The 17,848-nt window shown below is 44.3% G+C and overlaps 1 protein-coding gene across 3 annotated transcripts in view; it reads right to left on the bottom strand.

Moving 5' to 3' along the window:
* LOC146868757 (uncharacterized) overlaps positions 1 to 17,848 on the bottom strand; it is a 541,685-nt gene that overhangs the window by 232,691 nt on the left and 291,146 nt on the right. The window contains exon 1 of one of the 3 annotated variants that reach the window (XM_085613731.1): positions 11,232 to 11,287. The exons of 1 other annotated variant lie outside the window; for it this stretch is intronic. The gene's annotated coding sequence lies outside the window, so the exon portion shown is untranslated. Of the gene's footprint in view, positions 1 to 10,740; positions 10,783 to 11,231; positions 11,288 to 17,848 lie in introns of those variants that run through there. One more of the 3 variants, XM_085613730.1, reaches the window with a different exon arrangement.

Below are 17,848 nucleotides of genomic sequence, written 5' to 3'. Positions count from 1 at the left end.
ACCTTTACAAAATATTGGGTAACCTAATTATTCCGTTCTTGCATGATCTTTTTCTTGTGATACAATGGCATGGTAAATCCCCCGAATCTTGGAAGCAAACGAATATAGCCATTTTTAGGAAAAAAGATAAACCACCAGAATTAACAACTTCATACCGGCCAATATCATTGATTAACTCAGATTCAAAAACATATGTCAAGATTTTTGCCAGTCGTCTGAGTAGGATCATCGAACATCTGGTCTCTCCCTGGCAACACAGTTTCATACCAGGCAAGAGTACCACAGATCATACACGCAGAGTCATTTCCCTCTTTGACATCATGGGAGCAGAGGGGGGCCAGATGTCGATGATCCTTTTAGACGCCGAGAAAGCCTTTGACAGGGTCTCTTGGCAGTTTCTTTGGGAAATATTAGCTATTAACAACATTGGACCGGTATTCATAAAATCTATAAAAGCTCTCTATGTTGACCCCAAGGCAAGAGTAATGACTGGCGGGTGCGAGTCTGAAAATATAAATATCCAGAGAGGCACGCGACAAGGCTGCCCGTGCTCTCCATTATTATTCGCGCTATATATCAATCCATTAATTCTCAAACTAATAACATCACCAGCGATCAAACCCATTAAGACAGGCATGTATAGTACCAAAGTTCTTGCCTACGCCGATGACGTAGCGGTTGTAACAACTAACCCTACAGAGGCCATAATCGAAATTGAAGAAACCACCCAATCTTTTGGATTATACTCGGGCTACTCACTAAATCAAGACAAAACTATGGTTATATGTACCGATAATACGCCTTTTAGAAGCCAACACAGAGTTAGCAATGCAAAATATCTAGGAGTCAACATTTCACCAAAAATCAGTGAAATTAATCAACTAAATTATAACCCTCTAATTAAAAAAATGAAGACAGACTTACTCAGAGTAAATAACCTTCATCTTTCCATAATTGGCAGAGGAAACTATGTTAAAATGATGGTACTTCCAAAGATTCTATATTTGTTTCGAGATATTCCCCTTATAGCTTGCAATGTTACAATGAAAACATTTGACCGAGCAATTTCCTCTTTTATATGGAACTATGGGAAAATCAGGAGAGCCCTACCGAAGTTAACATTGCCATCCTCTAGAGGTGGCTTAGCAATTCCAAATTTAACATACTACCTATGGGCAACCATCTTACAACAAACGACGGTTTTGCTTACATCTTGTCCCAATAATTATAACGATCAAGGTCAATCCCTACCGTCAATTTACGAGCTAATGCTGGGTAGTAAAGCTAGAGGCCTACTACTGAGGCAAGTAGAACCTTCTTATTTAAAAAAAATAAAATTCAAAACCATTACAGACGCCTATAAAATCTGGAATAGAACCATTAAAATATTGAAAATGTCAAAGTATACTAAGTACACACCTCTATGGCATAGCGCTGTAATACCACACTACCTTAACGATAATATAACCAGGCGTTGGGAGAATTTAGGCATAATAACTATTGGTGACTTTCTAGACAGAGATGGCAAAATAACATTTGATGCATTATACGTCAAATATCAAATCCATTCTTCAGACTACTTAAAATTTATTCAAATGTACACAACTCTTAGACATACCGAACTATACATTGATCTTAAACCCATACCACTTCTAGATATTATAGGAAAACAATTAACTAAAATCAGCAATATATACAATATCTTCATAAGAAATCACCCTGACGACCTTGAATATACAGAAGCTAGTTGGGTTAATAAACTGAACAATGCCAATGTTGATATCGACATGACTCTACATTTATCTTCCAAAGTCTTACTTGCTTCCAACCTAAAGGCCCAAATCTACAAAACCATATATAATTTATATTACACACCCTTCAAATTATTCACTTGGGGTAAGACAACACACGATAAATGCCCCAGATGCACACTTGGACCCGCTAACCTTATACACATGTTCTCGGAATGCCCCAACTTAGATCAGATTAAAAAAAGCATCACGGAGTACTGGGCCGAAATTTTTGGTTACGAAATTAAAACATCAACTACTCTGTTTCTGCTAGGGTATGATGACTCCCTAGGTTTTAGTAATTCAGAAATTCCCGCTTTTTACATAGGCACTGCTGTTTATAGAATCATTATTGCAGCAAGATGGAAAGACTCTGATGCTCCAACTTTCCAGGGTTGGCTTAATAGACTATTAGCAGTATACAAACAAGAAGTTGCAATCTATAGAACCAGAGGGAAAAAAATCATGTTTATACGGGGAGCAAATTTGGACACCAATAGCTAACTGGTATGAGCAGCAAAGGGTCTAAATATATGCCCCATGTAATATAATGTCCATATAAACCACTCTTCCATTTTAACTTCTCCTATCTCAGAGAACCTTCTTCTCTCAACTTAAATTTTAAAGGTCTTTTATGTTAATGTCTCAAAGTAATGAGATCAGAATGTACAATACGCTGACTTTATTATTTGATCGTCAAAGTTTTCTTCTAGAATGTTTTGCCATTTTGAATTCTGGAATATGTGTTCTTTTGTATTTCTCAGATCTACTCAATAAAAAAGAAAACAAAAAGTAATAGGTCTCGCATTTACGCGAGTTTGAGCTATTGGCATTGCAAATGACAATGCCTTTTATTTTTGTTCTCATTTTTACAGCATAAATAAAAGGCATTGTCATTTACAATGCCAGTAGCTTAAACTCGCATAAATGCGAGACCTATTGCATTGCAAATGCTTATTTCCCCAGCCATTGGGGTTTCTGTCTCAGCCAACTCCATGTGAACCCAGAGGGCATAAAGCAACCTCCCGCCCACTCCTCCTCTGCACCTTCACAGCGCACTTTCACACACTAAAAGCACACAACTTTTTCTTCCACATGTGGAAATGCACAGCTCCACATACAATGGTGCCTTAAAGCCACTGCACTGAAGTTGTAATGCAAGATGGCCGCCGCTGCGTTGTGTTGAGAGGACGCATCCCTACTCTCTCCCGCATCTATGGATAGACTGCTGTGTAAGATGCTGTGCTACCTGTGATGGAGTTTGTGCGATGGTGGTATAACGGGTTACACAAAGCTGAGCATTTCAAGGCACAAGTGCTCTGGATCGGAAAGGATTGCCTTCGAGTTAAACAAGTTAAACGAGTAATCAGGAGTTTTTTAGAAGGATTACTGATGGCCCCTAAAATATCCAACCGGGTAAACCAAGAAAAGGCAAGTGAAAAAGGGAAAAAGACAGTGGATACCGCAGCGAAGACTGGAACTGCAACTGTTAGTTTAAAGACAGAAACACCCGTGGGGAAGAAGAATATCGGCGCGATCAGGAAAGTGAAAAATGGAGACGTACGGAAACCGAACATGGCTACTAAAGGCAACAATGGAAGTACTGGAGGAGACCGCATTGTGAGTAAACTGTACCCCGGGAAAGGAGACGAAAAGAATCGGGACGCGGGGATGCGGCAACCTACCATGGAAGAGATTCTGGCAGCGAAGCCCAGCGTGATGTCGGAGATGCCAGACTCTCTCAATGAGACTGACGGCGCTGTCATCCTGGCCTCGGGGAGCGTCCTCGAGGACGTAACAGACGGCGGCGGGAGCCAGGTTGCTAGGCAACAAGGCGAGCTGGGACCGGAGTTGAGAGCTAAGCGGAGAACTGCAGAAGCGCACCTACAAGCGGTAGGAGGGTCAGACATCGGGGGTGAGCAACAAAAGGAATACAATAATGGAGGAAAAGATGGGGCCAGAGGGGGCCTGGTTACTGATATGAGGTGCACAGATGTTACCACTGACGATATGTTGGAAGCCTTAACGTTGTTGGAAGAAGAGATGAACTCTTCAAAGAAAGGGATCGGCACCTGGGGGAGTAGGAGCAGCGTAGAAAATCAGAGCTGCTTAAAGGGGCAAAAAGCCGGTAAGCACCATCTGGGGGGAAGGGGATTGTACCTCCCTTGAAGGGGAAGGAGAATTCTATTCAGTGAACGAAGATTCAGTGTCAATACTCTCATCAGAGTCCAACACAGAGGACGATGACCAGGACAATCAGGAATGCACTGATTCTGGCACCAGTACATCAGGGAAAGAATCCACAACTAAGAAGAGTCGTGTAAAATTAAAGAGACAAAACTCTGACCCATCTAGACATGTAGATAGACGGTTACTGTGGGATTATTCTGCAACCTCGCAAGTATACCAGGAGGATAGCAAATCCGGTAACGTCATTGAGGGTGCGGTAGCTGGCCCTACTCCTCCCCCGCAGGATCCCTTCCATACTTTGCTTACTACAATGAAGCAGATGCAAAGTGAGGCAAGGACAGAAAGCCGTAGGGCGAGACAGGCATCAAAGAAAATTCAGAACAGCTTAAGAAAGGTTAATAAATTATACGATGTACTGGTGGAACGTGTAGCAGAGGTAGAGGAGCGCACCGGCAAGCTTGAAGATGATGTCGGGAGATGGCAGCTATTCAAGACGGAGCAGGAAAAAATGGCTGCGGATATGTGTTGGAAGATGGAGGATTTTGAAAATAGGCAGAGGAGGAACAATGTTAGACTGCTGGGTGTGGCGGAAGGGTCAGAAGGGCAGGATGTTAGACAATTTGTTGTTAATCTTTTAAGGGGGGCCTTTCCAGAGTCTCAGTGGCAGTGGGAAAAAGAAGTACAGAGGGCGCACAGGTTCCCATTCACTATGAAGAAAGCTCAGGCTACAGGAGGAGCTGGGAGGGATGGACAGCAGAATCACCCGAGGGCAATACTAGTGTACTTAGGGAACTTCTTACTCAGGGAGGAGATCTTGGGTAAGGCAAGACCAGATAGCAGAAGGATTTTTGAAGGTAACTCTTTCTTTGCTAGACCCGACTTCTGTCACTTTACTATAGAGAGGAGATGGAAGCTAAGGCAGTTGATCGCTCCCTTCCAAGCCTTAGGCTTGGAAGCATATCTATTATACCCTGCCAGGCTTAAGGTGATTGTGAGTGGGAAAATATGGATGTTTACTTCTGAGATTAAGGCTGAGCTATTCTTGGCGGAAATGAGGAAGCATAAGGGGGGTTAGAGTACTTGTACGCATTAAAGTGCCACCTGTATATAGATATTAGGGTCAGGGGGAAGGGTAGCACAGTAATGCACAGGAATGTTAAGGTACCTTGCGGGAGAGGGATGCGACCCGCGCAACCAAGGCGGGCACACATAGGTCTCTGGCCTATTTGCCTGTTAAGGGGAGGGAGGTGGGGAGGATTGTGCAGGGTGGGAGAGGGCGGGGGTGGTTTCAGGAGGGGGGGAACAGTAATAATTATTGTTTGGTATACTTTAAGATTTGGCACATTGTTATGCATGCAGGAAATATTGGTTGTACACAAACTGGTTTGAGGATGGTAAATAATGTTTATCTTTGGCATCTTTGGCATCTACAAATATTAGTAGTATGTCGTGCAGGATAGCATCAATCAACATATGTGGTCTCAACGAGGGGAACAAGAGGATGAGAGTGGCAGCATATTTAAAAGCTATGCAATTGGATCTGATATGTCTTCAGGAGACCCATATAGAGCTAGGTAGGACATACCTCTTGGAGCAACTAGGGTTCAAGGTGTTGGCAAGTACTAAACAGGGGACTAGGACGAGAGGGGTCGCAGTTTTGGGTAGACAAAGGGATGTGGTTGTAGGGAAAAAGAAGGAAGATCAATGGGGTAGATGGGTTATTTTGGAAGTATGCTTTAGGGGGCAGAAAATAACTCTTGTTACAATTTATGGTTCTACGGAGGATGACCCAGATGTATTTCAGTTCTTAGACATGGAGTTAGCCCAGTGGCCTGAACCCATAGTATGCTGTGGTGATTTTAACATTCATGATTTAGATAGCTCATTTACACGCCAAGATGCGATATACCGGGGCAGAAAGAGGAAAGTATTTAGGGCACTAGCTGATATGGTTATACATAATGCTTTGGTGGACCCATGGGTAAAGCTACACCCCTATGTAGATGGAAGTACTTTCTTTTCCGCCCCGCATAAATTAATGGTTAGGCTTGATTACTTTTTGATTTCTAACTGTTTACTCTCGGGGGCACAAGTGGAGAAGCTGCCTAGGGTGATATCAGACCACAGCCCGGTGATTCTTACTCTTAAGATTGGACAAACACCAAGGACACCCTCAGTGTGGACCTTTGAGAGGGCTTTATTAAAGGATCCTGCATATAGGGAGCACATGAATGCCTGGATTAAATGTTTTTGGGATGTTAATAGGGGGACAGCGGCCTCGGGAGTGGTCTGGGACACCTTTAAGGCAGGAATACGGGGAGAAACAATTAGTTTTGTTGGGGGGAGACAAAAGAGAGAGAGAGTTAAGAGAGAGCAGGTTGGGCAGAGATTATCGAGAAAGGAAGAAAACCTCAGCAGGGCCATAGCACAGAATTTACCCTTAGAAGTACACTTGTTGGAAATTATAGCCCTAAAAGCTGAAGTGGTGGAAGGGTTCGCTAGGCAAGCTGCAGAAAACTTTCTAACAAAGAAGGAAGAAACGTATGAACTGAGCGAGAAGGTGGGGCGTGTGTTGGCAATTAGAACTATAAAGAAAAACAAGGGGGGGAGTAGAGAGGTACCACTCAACGAGTGGTGGAGGTGGATACTTCCTCCCAGTCAATAGTACATAAACAAAGGGATCCACCCACGAGTACAAGAGATCACTCGATTACTCAATATGTATCCCACGGTCGTGGAGAATACACATTATTTGTTTAAATACCCCTCACACACCAAAAGGGCCCTTGGTGTCATGCTTCATCATAGGGGTCTTCCTGCCCCTCTACGGGACAGGGCGTGCTACGACCTACGAATACGCGGGAGCACTGTTGTTAATGAGACAGCTATGTGTGATGCGGGGGTGTGAGAGGAAGGGTCAGGAGTGAATAAAGAGTGAGTTAAAAAATACCTGGCTCTCAGGTCTAGGAAAATTTATTCTGCCAGTCGAGCTGGTATTATTAAAAGGTGGGGTGAGGAGGGTGTAAGCCTCAATGAGCTATATCTCCCAGTGGTGTCGACATGTTTCGAAGCTTCCCCAAGCTTCTTCGTCAGGACCTTAAGGATCCCTTCCTGTCACTAAATGTGTTGTGTTTATAACAAAAATGAAAAATTAAATGATATGTAAAAGGAAGTAAATAGCCTCCACGGAATAAATGCCTTAATACGGAGCCGACCGGGGTGGTTGATCTGGCGGGACACTGATCCCTGGAGTCGTGGCCTACTTGGCACGCCCACCACTCGGTTTACGAGCTGATGAGGTTACTTATCTCCTGATAGCAAGTTAATAGGACTATGTAAGACCTATTAAGGCATTTATTCCGTGGAGGCTATTTACTTCCTTTTACATATCATTTAATTTTTCATTTTTGTTATAAACACAACACATTTAGTGACAGGAAGGGATCCTTAAGGTCCTGACGAAGAAGCTTGGGGAAGCTTCGAAACATGTCGACACCACTGGGAGATATAGCTCATTGAGGCTTACACCCTCCTCACCCCACCTTTTAATAATACCAGCTCGACCGGCAGAATAAATTTTCCTAGACCTGAGAGCCAGGTATTTTTTAACTCACTCTTTATTCACTCCTGACCCTTCCTCTCACACCCCCGCATCACACATAGCTGTCTCATTAACAACAGTGCTCCCGCGTATTCGTAGGTCGTAGCACGCCCTGTCCCGTAGAGGGGCAGGAAGACCCCTATGATGAAGCATGACACCAAGGGCCCTTTTGGTGTGTGAGGGGTATTTAAACAAATAATGTGTATTCTCCACGACCGTGGGATACATATTGAGTAATCGAGTGATCTCTTGTACTCGTGGGTGGATCCCTTTGTTTATGGGCAATTAGAACTAGGCAGAAAACGGCTGCAGCTGCAATAAAGGAAATTAGGGATGTATGCGGGAATATGGTTACGGATACTAATTTAATTAGGGAAGAATTCAGAAAGTTTTATACAGATTTGTATACCCCAGAGGAGTCAGCGTGTTTGGTGGAGGTCGGTAATTATTTGCGTAACATTCCCCCTCCGATAATGTCCGAAGAAGATAAAGAGGTATTAGATAGACCGTTACAGATGGAAGAACTCATTGAGGCCCTCGGTAACCTACCAGGAGGCAAAGCAGCAGGGCCAGATCAAATTCCGGTTGAATTTTATCAAATATTCAAAAATGTACTCCTGTCAGATATGCTCTTAATAATGCAACAAGCGCAGTTAGGGGTATCTAGCCCGGAATCATGGGGAGGGGCTCACATAATCGTAATTTTGAAAAAGGGTAAGCCGCCAGAAATGCCAGGGTCATATAGACCAATTACATTAATGAATTCTGATGTTAAAGTATACTCTAAAATTCTAGCAAAGAGGCTCGCGGGGATCATTGAGCAGTTGGTAACACCCATACAGCACGGGTTCATCCCTGGTAAGGGAACAACACAGCACGTTAGGACTGTTATTACTATGTTTGACGCTGTAGGTGTCCTAGGGGGTCCTGTCGCAGCACTTTTTTTAGACGCCGAGAAGGCTTTCGACAGGGTCTCCTGGGATTACCTTTGGCAGGTTCTGAGGTGGTGTGGGATGGGGGAGCCGTTTATCAAAGCTATGTGTGTACTCTATAACACCCCAACAGCAAGAATTAGAGTGAACGGTGGGTTGTCGGATATAGTTAAAATTGCTAGGGGGACTAGGCAGGGATGCCCCTCTTCCCCCCTCCTTTTTGCATTGTATCTTGAACCGTTACTATGACGACTCGAAGCTAATCAAGAGATTCCACCAATGAGGGTGAACGGTTGCAGCATCAAGACCTTGGCTTACGCAGACGATATAGCTATTATGACCCCGAACCCCACCCAAGCTATAACGGAGGTTGAGATTGAGGCCCAGGCATTCGGCCAGATTTCGGGCTATAGTTTAAATAGATCAAAGACGCAGATTATTAAAAATAGCAATACAGTATGTAATGATGATAGGGTGGCTTCCTCAGCAGTATACCTAGGGGTGTTATTAACGACGGATCTAGATAAGATTGTAGAACTGAACCTGACCCCTCTGATTGATAAGGTAAAGAGGAAATTGGAGAGGATGAACAACCTACATCTCTCACTTATGGGGTGTACCAACTTGATTAAAATGCTGATCCTGCCCAAATTTTTATATTTTTTTCGGGCTATCCCTTTGGTCTTTGAAGGTAAATGGTTTAATCTGTTAGAGAGAGTTTTGAATAGGTTTATCTGGGCGCATGGGAAAACCAGGCGGGCTTATAGATATATGACCCTCCCAAGAGAAAGAGGGGGATGGGGGACCCCTGATTTTAGGTTATACCAAATCGCGGCAGCACTACAATACATGCAGGGTTTGATAGGTGGATGGGGACTCGATACAGGAAATATGACCCTCCCCATAGAGGTGTATTCTATAGTATTGGGGGCAGAGACGGAAAATAATTTTCTAAATAGAATTGTGTTTGGATATCATAAAAGGACTAGATTTAAGACCGTAGGGGCAGCAACCAGGATTTGGAATACTTTCCTTAAAAAAATGGGACTGGGAAGATATAATAGGTATGTCAGGCTTTATAAGAATAAGTCCTTCCCTCCAGAAGTTTTTGCTGATTCGACAATGGCGAGGTGGACTCAAAAAGGGATAGTACAGATTGGGGATTTAATGGATAAGGAGGGATTAGTTCAGTTTGCAGACCTTACCCTTAAGTATGTATTGAGAGTAAGGACTTTTTTAAATACCTACAGGTAAGGAGCTTTTTTTGTCGAAAGCAAGGTGGGAGTATGGGATTTAATACTAACGAAATATTGGAGAAAATAAAAATTGCGGAAGATTGCACAATTAGATCCTTCTACGCATGTCTTGTTAAAGGAAAGCTAGATGATATCGAAAAAGTTAGTAATAAGTGGGTGGGAAAATTGGGGGTGGAGTCCGGAAGTTTTCAAGAATCTTTGGACTTGGGTTGTAGTATTTTGTGTTCGGGCCCCCTGCAATCACAACACTATAAGACTTTGTTCTCACTCTATCACACTCCTGCGAGAATATTTAAATGGGGAGGCTCCACTGGCACTACTTGCCCTCGTTGCAATGCAGGTGACGCAGATTTAATCCATATGTTTGCTACTTGCCCTCAGTTGTATACCTTGATTAAAAATGTTGAGGATTTTCTAGGTAATACATTGGGTATACGAAGAAAAGTGTCACCTATGATGATCTTGTTGGGGATAGACAATCAAGTTGGATCTGATTATAAGGAATTTGTGTTCGTGGCTGCTGCAGTTTTGAGGTTGTCAATAGCAAGAGCATGGTTAGACAAGGTACCCCCGGGAATGCAAGTATGGCTGGCAAATTTATTATTCTGTTACAATCTTGAGAAAACAATATATGCACGCAAGGGGAAAAGGGGAAGAAGGCTTGGTTTAAAAATTTGGGAACCGATAGCGAAGTGGAAAGCGAGTATGGTATTATAGGTTAATCCGACATAATTTGAAATATAGTTGTACCAAAGTAGGTACATGCTGTCTAAAATGTGTGTTTTGTTACTTTGTATTGTTTAAACTTCAAACCAGTTATGGTAGAGTATTCGAAGACTGAAATACTGATTGGAAAATGTACTAATGTCTAATGTATAACAATGTGTTTTTTGTGAGGAAAAACGGGATAAAATCAATAAAAATATTTAAAAAAAAAAAAAAAAAAAAAAAAGAAGTTGTAATCTCGGTACCTGTGCTCCAGTGGCCCCTGTCTCCAGCCGCTCCCCTGGCCCTGCGCCTCCTCTCCGGCAGTAAACTTTAGCCCCAGCAGACAGGGATATTTAACACCCGCCCCTGCCCAGCCCCCCCTTCACTGGTGTGCTTTTGTGATACACCACCCTACCACAACAATACATGCACCCACATATGCTTTTTAACCTGTCTTTACCAAGTCCCTCGTGCTGTATTTACATCCGTTGGTATTTACTTTTGCTTTTCAGCAGTCGCGTCTTACTTTTTTTTCTCCCTCTATCAGGCCCCTTCTGCTTTTGAGATAAACAGTAAAAAAAGTTCTGGCAGGTAACAATAAATGAAATATATATGTGTCTAGCGCCAAAGCACTCTTAAGACATCAGTGCGCTGCACAAGTGACTTCCATTCCGATATAAAACCACATGTGGAAATGTACAGCTCCGCAAACAATGGTGCCTTAAAGCCACTGCACTGGTTGTAATCTCGGTACCTGTGCTCCAGTGGCCCCTGTCTCCAGCCGCTCCCCTGGCCCTGCGCCTCCTCTCCAGCAGTAAACTCAAGCCCCAGCAGACAGAACCTTATAAAACCCGCCCCTGCCCAGCTCCCCCTTCACTGGTGGATAATGAGCCCCGGACTGGAAGAACAAGTTCTTTTGGAAGATCCCCAACGAACCAGAGGCGGCAGGGCCCCGCCCCGGACCAGAGCAGCGGATTGGGAAGGATGTAAAATGGGTCCCTACTGTATGCATGTGTACTTCTGTGCAGCCAAACCAAGGGTGCACAGGAATTTAGACCCCTGGGGCCCCCTGCAACTGAATCTGCTGCACTACTGATAGTTGCACCGTCTGTAAAATGGTATAAAGTGTTCTGAGGCAGCGGGTGTCATAGGAAAAGCTTAGTAAATAAATGTACTATATGTCAACATTAAATGATCATACCAGGCCATCAAAGAAATGCAGAACACGAACTCACGGTTATCCTTGAAGTGCTTACCAAGGCTGTTATATGTGTGTAGCACTCCAGAAACTTAAAATGAGGCTTGTGCTTAAAGGGCCCGAGGCTGCTTCTATCTCGCTGGGTTTAAAGGGCGCCGATAATTCCATAAAAACAACATGTTCAATCGATTGTGGAAGACAAGGGGGCAATCGGTTTGGAGAATTCATCATATTTTACGCAAGAGGCAGCTCCTAAAAATTCAGCTCTCTTGCTAGACTGAAGCTAGACTGCTTTCGGTTCAGAAGTATGACCAGACCTGCATTCATGAGTTTTTTTTGTCTCTTAATTGGCCCATGTGAGGAAGTTCTTTTATTCTGACTCAAATGAGACATTTTCTTGTAAATTTGCCTAGTTTGTGCACTGCTGCGTGCAGGCAGGATACCTACGTCAGCTGAACACTTGCTGCTGACGCCTATTTGCATCTTACAGTTCGCAGGTTCGAAAACCAGCAGTTGACTCTGCCTTTCATCCTTCAGGGGTCGATAAAATAACTAGAAGTGCGTTCTAGAATCTTCTGTAATTCCAATGCTGTTAAACAAAAACGATGCTGTCGGCCACTGTAGGTACTACAGGTCTCATTCATTTCTATGCTTAAAACCTGGATAAAATTGTCTTTGCCCTGTGTATTTTATTTAAATTAGGGAGATGAGGAATCGTATGTTGAATGATAGAAATTAGGTTCATGCTCTCTCAGCTAATCAGAGGTTATGTAACATCTGTCTTCTATTTCTTCGGTCAATTAATAAGGGTACATTAATAATCTCCCTACTCCTTCTGAATAAAAAAATCCAAATTTTTTAAAGAAATACACAGGCACATATTATATTCATATTTCTTTACTTGCTAAAGGTTAGCAGCAACGAAAACGAGCATACCCTGCAGCCACGGTAAGGGGCACAGTAATGTTATAGTATTTATTTATATTTATAGCAGTTTTATGTAGCGTGAACATGCCAAAAGCATTTACAATGCAATATGGCATTGTAAATGACAATGCCTTTTATGTATGTGTTAAGAAAACCTACTAAGTGTGTGTTTACGCACCACTTGCAGGTTTTCAAAACACAAATAAAAGGCAGTGTCATTTACAATGTCAATAGCACAAACTCTCGCAAATGCAAGACCTATTGCATTGCAAATGCTTGTTTCACCTTGGAGCGTCAAACTGCGAGCTAAATATAAGTCCGCAGTATACTCCATGCTGCAATTACTTCTCCTCAAAGTAATGACAGGAAGCATAAGGTATATTTATGGAGTTTACTTGATGAACTCCCCAAAAGGCTTCTTTCGTTGAGACCTCCCCAGGTACAAATTATAACATTCTGAAAACATCTCATATGTCCTAGCAAGGAACTTAACTTGCTGAACATTTCTTACAACACATCTTGCCCCATAACTTAGCAACACAAATGCGAGTTATTTCTAAACTATACACAAATTATATACAAAGGAAACAAGCATTCGCAATGCAATAGGCTTCGCATTAGTTAAAGGCTGAGCTACTGGCTTTACAAATGGAAAAGAAATGCGGCGCCTACCTGACTTTATATTTTTATTTATTGACTTTTGTAGCACTGGCCTGCATGCCGCGCTTTAGATGTTTAAAGCAAAAGCGCGGCGTGCCGCCATTGCTACAAAAGTCAATCAATAGAAAAACAAGCATTGGCATAGCCAATAGGTCTTGTCTTTGGGGCCCTATAAGTGTTTAGGCAGAGCTATTGACTTTGCCAATGTGTTTAAGCTGTGCTGTAGAGAAGTGTGGCTGCTGTGCAGCATGCTGAAAAGTTGTAATAAAAAAGTGCCAGAAGCATTTTTGTTTCCTTATATATGAGCAAGAAGGCATTATGTCCAACAGAACAACCATATTAAAAAATGTATGTACAAATAAACATTTCCTCATTTTTCTTTTGTTCTTGCAATGCTTGTTAAAGTTTTTTTTTGAGAGGGCATAAACAATTGGAGGTTGAAGGTTGTGAACTAGTACCTGTATTATACCACTAGCAGCGGCCAGACGCTAGGGGAGAATCAACAGATGGCAGATTCCAAGAGCAGCTTAGGTGGTGTTGAGTGATGTTGAGGCGGTGGTGGTGGTAACTGGGGCTGTGACGATGCTGAGGTGATGCTGAATGATACTTAGGTCTTGTTGACTGATGATGATGTGGTGGTGTACTATGCAAAGGCGATGCTGAGTGATACTGATGTGGTGTTGAGTGATGTTGTGGTGGTGCTGAGTGATGCTGTGGTGGCGCTGAGCGACATTGTTGTGGCCGTGAGTGATGCTGTGTTGGCCGTGAGTGACATTGTTGTGGCTGTGAGTGATGCTGTGTTGGCCGTGAGTGATGCTGTGTTGGCCGTGAGTGATGCTGTGTTGGCCGTGAGTGATGCTGTGTTGGCCGAGTGATGCTGTGGTGTTGCTGAGTGATGCTGTGGTGCTGCTGAGTGATGCTGTGGTGTTGCCGAGTGATGCTGTGTTGTTGCCCAGTGATGCTGTGGTGTTGCCGAGTGATGCTGTGGTGTTGCCGAGTGATGTTGTGGTGTTGCCGAGTGATGCTGTGGTGTTGCCGAGTGATGCTGTGGTGTTGCTGAGTGATGCTGTGGTGTTGCTGAGTGATGCTGTGGTGTTGCTGAGTGATGCTGTGGTATTGCTGAGTAATGCTGTGGTGGCACTGAGTCAGTGAGAGAGAGCCAGTGAGAGTGAGTCAGTGAGAGAGTGAGAGAGGGAGTCTGTAAGAGGGAGTCTGTGGGAGAGAGTCTGTGGGAGAGAGTCTGTGGGAGAGAGTCTGTGAGAGAGAGTGTCTGTGAGAGAGAGTGTCTGTGAGAGAGAGTTTCTGTGAGAGAGAGTGTCTGTGAGAGAGAGTGTCTGTGAGAGAGAGAGTCTGTGAGTGTGAGAGTGTCTGTGAGAGAGAGTCTGTGAGAGAGTGTGTGTGAGAGAGTGTGTGCGCGAGAGTGTGTGTGAGAGAGAGTGTGTGTGTGAGAGAGTGTGTGTGTGAGAGTGTGTGTGTGAGAGAGAGTGTGTGAGAGAGTGTGTGTGAGAGAGTGTGTGTGAGAGAGTGTGTGTGAGAGAGTGTGTGAGAGTCTGTGAGAGTGTCTGTGAGAGAGTGTCTGTGAGAGAGTGTCTGTGAGAGAGTGTATGTGAGAGAGTGTCTGTGAGAGAGTGTGTGAGAGTGTGTGTGTGTGTGAGAGAGTGTGTGTGTGAGAGAGTGTGGGAGAGAGTGTGTGTGAGAGAGTGTGTGTGAGAGAGAGTGAGTGTGTGAGAGTGTGAGGGAATGTGTGTGAGAGTCTGTGAGAGTGTCTGTGAGAGAGTGTCTGTGAGAGAGTGTGTGTGTTAGAGTGTCTGTGAGAGAGTGTCTGTGAGAGTGTGTGTGAGTGTGTGAGAGTGTGTGAGAGAGTGCCTGTGAGAGAGTGCCTGTGAGAGAGAGCCTGTGAGAGAGAGCCTGTGAGAGAGTGTGAGAGAGAGAGAGTGTTTGTGAGGGAGTGTGTGTGAGAGTCTGTGAGAGTGTCTGTGAAAGAGTGTCAGAGAGTGAGAGTCTGTGAGAGTGTCTGTGTGTCTGAGAGAGTGCCTGTGAGAGAGTGCCTGTGAGAGAGTGTCGGTGAGAGTCTGTGAGAGAGTTTCTGTAAGAGAGTGTCTGTGAGAGAGTGTCTGTGAGAGAGTGTCTGTGAGAGAGAGTCAGTGAGAGTCAGTGAGAGTCAGTGAGAGAGTGTCTGAGAGAGAGTGTCTGATAGAGAGTGTCTAAGAGAGAGTGTCTGAGAGTGTCTGTGAAAGAGTGTCTGTTGTGAATGAGTGTCTGTGAAAGAGAGTCTGTGAGAGTGAGAGTCTGTGAGAGTGTCTGTGAGAGAGTGTCTGTGAGAGAGTGTCTGTGAGAGTGAGAGTCTGTGAGAGAGTGTCTGTGAGAGAGTGTCTGTGAGAGAGTGTCTGTGAGTCTGTGACATTGTCTGTAAGTCTGAGAGAGTGCATGTGAGTCCGAGAGAGTGTCTGTGAGAGAGTGTCTGTGAGAGTCTGTGAGAGAGTGGCTGTGAGTCTGAGAGAGTGCCTGTGAGTCTGAGAGAGTGTCTATGAGAGTCTGTAAGAGAGTGTCTGTGAGTCTGAGAGATTGCCTGTGAGTCTGAGAGAGTGCCTGTGAGAGTCTGTAAGAGAGTGTCTGTGAGAGTCTGTCTGTGAGAGTCTGAGAGTCTGTCTGTGAGAGTCTGAGAGTCTGTGAGAGAGTGTCTGTGAAAGAGAGTCTGTTGTGAATGAGTGTCTGTGAAAGATGGTCTGTGAAAGATGGTGTGTGAAAGATGGTCTGTGAAAGATGGTCTGTGAAAGATGGTCTGTGAAAGATTGTCTGTGCGAGAGTGTCTGTGCGAGAGTGTGAGATTCCGTGAGAGTGTCTGTGAAAGAGTGTCTCTGAAAGAGTGTCTGTGAAAGAGTGTCTGTGAGAGTGAGAGTCTGTGCGAGTGTCTGTGAGAGAGTGTCTGTGAGAGTGAGAGTCTGTGCGAGAGTGTCTGTGAGAGAGTGTCTGTGAGAGTGAGAGTCTGTGAGAGTGTCTGTGAGAGTGAGAGTCTGTGAGAGTGAGAGTCTGTGAGAGAGTGTCTGTGAGAGAGTGTCTGAGAGAGAGTGTCTGAGAGAGAGTGAGTCTGTGAATGAGTGAGTCTGTGAGAGAGTGTCTGTGAGAGAGTGTCTGAGAGAGAGTGTCTGTGAGAGAGTGTCTGAGAGAGAGTGTCTAAGAGAGAGTGTCTGTGAGAGAGTGTCTGTGAGAGAGTGTCTGTGAAAGAGTGTCTTTGAAAGAGTGTCTCTGAAATAGTGTCTGTGCGAGAGTGTCTGTGAGAGTGAGAGTCTGTGAGAGTGTCTGTGAGAGAGTGTCTGTGAGAGTGAGAGTCTGTGAGAGAGTGTCTGTGAGAGAGTGTCTGTGAGAGAGTGTCTGTGAGAGAGAGTCAGTGAGAGTCAGTGAGAGTCAGTGAGAGAGTGTCTGAGAGAGAGTGTCTGAGAGAGAGTGTCTAAGAGAGAGTGTCTGAGAGTGTCTGTGAAAGAGAGTCTGTTGTGAATGAGTGTCTGTGAAAGATGGTCTGTGAAAGATGGTATATGAAAGATGGTCTGTGAAAGATGGTATGTGAAAGATGGTCTGTGAAAGATGGTCTGTGAAAGATTGTCTGTGCGAGAGTGTCTGTGCGAGAGTGTGAGATTCCGTGAGAGTGTCTGTGAAAGAGTGTCTCTGAAAGAGTGTCTGTGAAAGAGTGTCTGTGAGAGTGAGAGTCTGTGCGAGTGTCTGTGAGAGAGTGTCTGTGAGAGTGAGAGTCTGTGCGAGAGTGTCTGTGAGAGAGTGTCTGTGAGAGTGAGAGTCTGTGAGAGTGTCTGTGAGAGTGAGAGTCTGTGAGAGTGAGAGTCTGTGAGAGAGTGTCTGTGAGAGAGTGTCTGAGAGAGAGTGTCTGAGAGAGAGTGAGTCTGTGAATGAGTGAGTCTGTGAGAGAGTGTCTGTGAGAGAGTGTCTGAGAGAGAGTGTCTGTGAGAGAGTGTCTGAGAGAGAGTGTCTAAGAGAGAGTGTCTGTGAGAGAGTGTCTGTGAGAGAGTGTCTGTGAAAGAGTGTCTTTGAAAGAGTGTCTCTGAAATAGTGTCTGTGCGAGAGTGTCTGTGAGAGTGAGAGTCTGTGAGAGTGTCTGTGAGAGAGTGTCTGTGAGAGTGAGAGTCTGTGAGAGAGTGTCTGTGAGAGAGTGTCTGTGAGAGAGAGTCAGTGAGAGTCAGTGAGAGTCTGTGAGAGAGTGTCTGAGAGAGAGTGTCTGAGAGAGAGTGTCTAAGGGAGAGTGTCTGAGAGTGTCTGTGAAAGAGTGTCTGTTGTGAATGAGTGTCTGTGAAAGAGTGTCTGTGAAAGAGTGTCTGTGAAAGAGTGTCTGTGAGAGTGAGAGTCTGTGAGAGTGTCTGTGAGAGAGTGTCTGTGAGAGAGTGTCTGTGAGAGTGAGAGTCTGTGAGAGAGTGTCTGTGAGAGAGTGTCTGTGAGAGAGTGTCTGTGAGTCTGTGAGTCTGAGAGAGTGCATGTGAGTCTGAAAGAGTGTCTGTGAGAGAGTGTCTGTGAGAGTCTGTGAGAGAGTGTCTGTGAGTCTGAGAGAGTGTCTGTGAGTCTGAGAGAGTGTCTGTGAGTCT

Source organism: Triturus cristatus, chromosome 1_2 (assembly GCF_964204655.1).
Source record: "Triturus cristatus chromosome 1_2, aTriCri1.1, whole genome shotgun sequence".
In the NCBI taxonomy this organism is placed as follows: domain Eukaryota; kingdom Metazoa; phylum Chordata; class Amphibia; order Caudata; family Salamandridae; genus Triturus; species Triturus cristatus.
Note: the sequence above shows the minus strand (reverse complement) of the source record. Positions and strands in the feature narration are given on the sequence as shown.